The sequence below is a fragment of the Sinocyclocheilus anshuiensis genome, unplaced genomic scaffold (genome assembly GCF_001515605.1).
Source record: "Sinocyclocheilus anshuiensis isolate Anshui unplaced genomic scaffold, SAMN03320099.WGS_v1.1 scaffold1284, whole genome shotgun sequence".
Lineage (NCBI taxonomy): Eukaryota > Metazoa > Chordata > Actinopteri > Cypriniformes > Cyprinidae > Sinocyclocheilus > Sinocyclocheilus anshuiensis.
The window spans coordinates 259,673-264,573 of NW_015546083.1; the positions used below are offsets into that span (position 1 = coordinate 259,673).

General features: G+C 45.9%; 1 pseudogene; it reads left to right on the forward strand.

Moving 5' to 3' along the window:
- The first annotated feature begins 2,563 nt into the window (after positions 1-2,563).
- On the forward strand, positions 2,564-4,599 carry LOC107699956 (uncharacterized; annotated as a pseudogene).
- Positions 4,600-4,901: the final 302 nt, after the last annotated feature.

Consider the following 4,901-nt stretch of genomic DNA (forward strand, 5'->3'; position numbering starts at 1 on the left):
CGATCTCACATCCCTGGCATGCTCAATCGTGCAGCCGACGAGCTCTCACGACAGCCTGCGCTTCCAGGAGAGTGGCGGCTCCATCCCCAGGTGGTCTAGCTGATTTGGAACCTCTTCTAAGCCGCACAGGTAGACCTGTTTGCCTCTCCAGACTTGACCCATTGCCAGCTGTTTTATTCCCTGACCGAGGGCACCCTCGGCACAGATGCGCTGGCGCACAGCTGGCCCCAGGACCTTGGCAAATATGCGTTTTCCCCCAGTGAGCCATACTGGCCCAACTGGACTTGGTTGTCTGAGGTCGCTTCGGGCCATTCACATCCCTGGCATGCTCAATCGTGCAGCCGACGAGCTCTCACGACAGCCTGCGCTTCCAGGAGAGTGGCGGCTCCATCCCCAGGTGGTCTAGCTGATTTGGAACCTCTTCTAAGCCGCACAGGTAGACCTGTTTGCCTCTCCAGACTTGACCCATTGCCAGCTGTTTTATTCCCTGACCGAGGGCACCCTCGGCACGGATGCGCTGGCACACAGCTGGCCCCAGGGCCTTCGCAAATATGCGTTTCCCCCAGTGAGCCTTCTCGCACAGACACTGTGCAAAGTCAGGGAGGACGAGGAGCAGGTCCTGGTAGTTGCGCCATCCTGGCCCAACCGGACATGGTTCTCTGGGCTTATTCTCCTCGCGACAGCCCCTCCTTGGCCCATTCCTCTGAGGAATGATCTGCTTTCTCAGAGACGGGGCACCCTATGGCACCCGCGTCCAGACCTTTGGAAACTTCATGTCTGGTTCCTGGACGGGACGCAGAGGTTCTAGGTGACCTACCCCAATCAGTGGTAGACACCATCACTTCCGCTAGAGCCCCCTCTACGAGGTGCCTCTATGCTTTGAAGTGGAACCTGTTCGTTGATTGGTGTTCTTTCCACTGGGAAGACCCCCGAAGATGTCCGGTCAGAGTCGTGCTTTCCTTCCTGCAAGAGAGGTTGGAGCGAAGGCTGTCTCCCTCCACCCTGAAAGTGTATGTTGCCGCAATTACCGCACATCATGATGCAGTTGATGGTAAGTCTCTTGGAAAGCACGACCTGGTCGTCAGGTTCCTTAGAGGGGCGAGGAGGTTGAACCCTCCTCGTCCTACCTCGGTACCCTCTTGGGACCTGTCTCTGGTGCTCACGGCACTACAGAGACCTCCCTTTGAATCTTTGCAGTCAGCTGAGTTGAAAATTCTGTTACTAAAGACGGTTCTCCTGACTGCATTGGCTTCCATCAAGAGGGTAGGGGACCTGCAGGTATTTTCGTCTGTCCCGTCCACGCTCTGCGGCTGTATGTGGACTGAACACAAAGCTTCAGAACCTCAGACCAGCTCTTTGTCTGTTACGGAGGCCAGCAGAAGGGAAAGGCTGTCTCCAAACAGAGGTTATCCCACTGGATAGTGGATGCTATTGTCTTGGCTTACCAATCCCAAGACGTGCCTTGCCCGTTCGGGTTGCGAGCACACTCAACTAGAAGTGTTGCTTCCTCCTGGGCGCTGGCTCAAGGCGCCTCGCTGACAGATATTTGTAGAGCTGCGGGCTGGGTGACACCTAACACGTTCTCACTCAACTAGAAGTGTTGCTTTCTCCTGGGCACTGGCTCAAGGCGCCTCGCTAACAGATATTTGTAGAGCTGCGGGCTGGACGACACCTAACACGTTCGCTAGATTCTGTAGCCTTCGTGTAGAGCCGTGTAGATCTTCCCGTGTACTCGCCCCCAGTGGCCAGTAGCGCGAAGGACCCATTCTAGTGTCGGCTTGCAATGTCACTCCCACCCGCTGGGCCGGATATGTGCGTCTATTGCTCCAGTAGAGTTCCCCAGAAATGGCTAACCCTGTGAGTTCCTCTGTCACCCCCAGGCAGTCAGACCAGTCAGGAGGCCTGCACTTGTATGCGTTGTGGAACCTGTGTTAGGCTGGGTGTCCATATGTAGTGGTCCCTTGTGCCTTGCCCGTTCGGGTTGTGAGCACACTCAACTAGAAGTGTTGCTTTCTCCTGGGCACTGGCTCAAGGCGCCTCGCTAACAGATATTTGTAGAGCTGCGGGCTGGACGACACCTAACACGTTCGCTAGATTCTGTAGCCTTCGTGTAGAGCCGTGTAGATCTTCCCGTGTACTCGCCCCCAGTGGCCAGTAGCGCGAAGGACCCATTCTAGTGTCGGCTTGCAATGTCACTCCCACCCGCTGGGCCGGATATGTGCGTCTATTGCTCCAGTAGAGTTCCCCAGAAATGGCTAACCCTGTGAGTGTCCCCTTCCCTTTTAGGGCATGCTTTCCCAGCGTTATCCAAATAGTCACACTGAGTGGGTCTTGCGGAACAGCAGTGACTGACCTTCTCTGCTTAGAGCCCTGACTCCCGCTCCAACAGTTGGGGCGGTCCAGGAGTCTCAAGCAGAGTGCTGGAAGGGCCAGCGACAGTGGCGTGTTGGTCGATATCCCCAATTCGTCGGTCAGTTCCGACGTACATCTCCGTTCCCTCCTTCAGGGAACGAGGGTTACATACGTAACCGAGACGTTTTTTCTGCAACTTTTCCACAACATCATGCCGCATGTGGACCTCCTCTATGCCAAACTCCAGAAGAAGGACATAGATTCAGTTCACATTACAGCAGTCCAGCAGTTCCAGCAGGACATACAGAAGATCAGGTAGCAGCTGTATTCCTCCTTTTGCATTTGTTATTATTATTATTATTATTATTACTCATACATTTTCTTACTCCTCCTTTGCAGAAATTCTCTCCATTCCCTGGTTGACCAAAGCAGTGAAGGTGGTTCTCAACCAAAGAGGCGGCGGTCACTCAGTCCAGAGGTCCATGAACGGATTGCAACAGAGGTAAGTTTTTATTGCAGTCCATGTTAATCTGCAGTATTTCATAGAAAGCTATCAGAGGAATGTATCAAAAAGAAAATAAATATTAGCAACAAATGCATTGATTCATTTACCCTCTATGGACACTTGTAAAAGTCTTTGATGATTTTATAATATTTTTGCTTAAATATTGTAGTAAAGAGTAGATCCTTAAGTTAAAGACATATCTAAATAATAATATAAATATATAATAATAATAATAATAATACAAAATTTATCCCACTGGTTTTGATGCAGGGTCCTTAAAAAGTCTTAAATTTAACTTGTTTATATCTGTAGACACCCTGTGATAGATTTACTATGAGAGGTTTGCTATGCCATGCATGTGGGATTAATGGGAGGAGTATATCTTAAGGTTACAGAAATATTTAAGAAAAAATATTGTCAAGTCATCAAAGGCATGAGAAGACATTTACAATTACCCATAGAAGGTAAATGAAACAATGCAGCTCAATTTGTTGCAAATATTTCTCTTTTTGATAGCTCCCTCTTATAGATATGAAGATTGAAAATAATTTTTTTATTTTTTTTTACAATATAGCCAAAAGTGGCAATAATAAGGGTCCAAGCACAATGGCTTTTGTAGATGATACAGTTATACAATGGCCATGTCTCTTTTCAAATAAGAATCTTTAAGTGTCTTGTTATAGAAGTATTATTCCATTTAATACATTAAAATAGGCAAATATTCACTTTCCTTCAATTGGACCTATATTTGGCGACACATGTTTTCAATATAATTAGGATATAAAAATATTAATGATAGTATTTATTTTCGAGATAGTATTATATTATATTTTGGAGATATATATTTATATGCATTTTTTACTACAAGTGAATCTATTTACCATTTACACAATCTTTAAATTGTGATCTAAAAGGATTTGTTGTTTGGCTCCCTCTAGTGGACAACATTAGTATTATGGCCTTCATCTCTGTTAGCTCCCTGAGCATCAGAAATTCATGAAACTTGACATATTTACTCAGAATGTCTTGTCCATGTGTATGAATTTCTGAGAAATTATGGATTCAAACACTGAAACTGGTCTCCCTTTATAACTTAAAACTGGTCATTTTAAATGTTGCAGTTGAAATTTACATTTTTGTCATCACTACATAATTTTTGTTTTTATCCTTCAATCTATAGGTCTGTGATACCATACTCTTACACACCATGGAATGGTTCTCCTTCACAAACCACCTTGTTAGTGCCACCTTGCTTCAAGCAGACAGGTTTGAACAGTACACAATGGCGTTTCCTGAAGATGCACTGAGCAGGACTTTGAAGGCCTATCCAGTGCTCAATGGTAGTATGTTGAAGACAGAGCTTAGTCTCATCTACTGCAAGGAAGAGCTCAGAACCTGTCGTGGTGCTGTGGACCTACTCCAGCTGTATATGGAGAACAATCTTGAAGAAGTCTTTTCAGAGACTTCACTCTCCTAAAGATCCTCATCACCACACCCATGACCACAGCAGAAGTTGAGAGGTGCTTCTCAACCTCGAAAAGAATTAAGACTTTTCTGAGAAATAGCATGACCCAGGAGAGGCTGAATGCATTGGCCATGCTGTCAATGGAGAAGAGACTGGTGACTGAGATGACTGATTTCAACCAGAAGGTCATTGAGAAATTTGCAAGCCAGAAAGAAAGGAGAGCAAAATTTATTTTCAAATAGTGCTGCTGGCCAGTGATTAGGCAACTTCACAGTGTGTGTGTATGTTTTGAATGATTACCTTGATTACTTAACTCATACTGATAATACTACTATAAAACTGATACTGATAGTAAAACTACTACTGATAATAAACCCACATTGAACTCAAATTCACTGATTAATGGTACATTTATTGCATTCTTTACCAGTTGACTTTAACATGAATATTTTCCATATTTTATCTCGCAGTAATGATACATAATCACCTGATAAATGGCTATTTACAGTCCTGCATTACTAACAGTTTAATTTTTCAGTTTGTTTGCCCCCCCCCCCCCCCCCCCCCACCACTCACCCC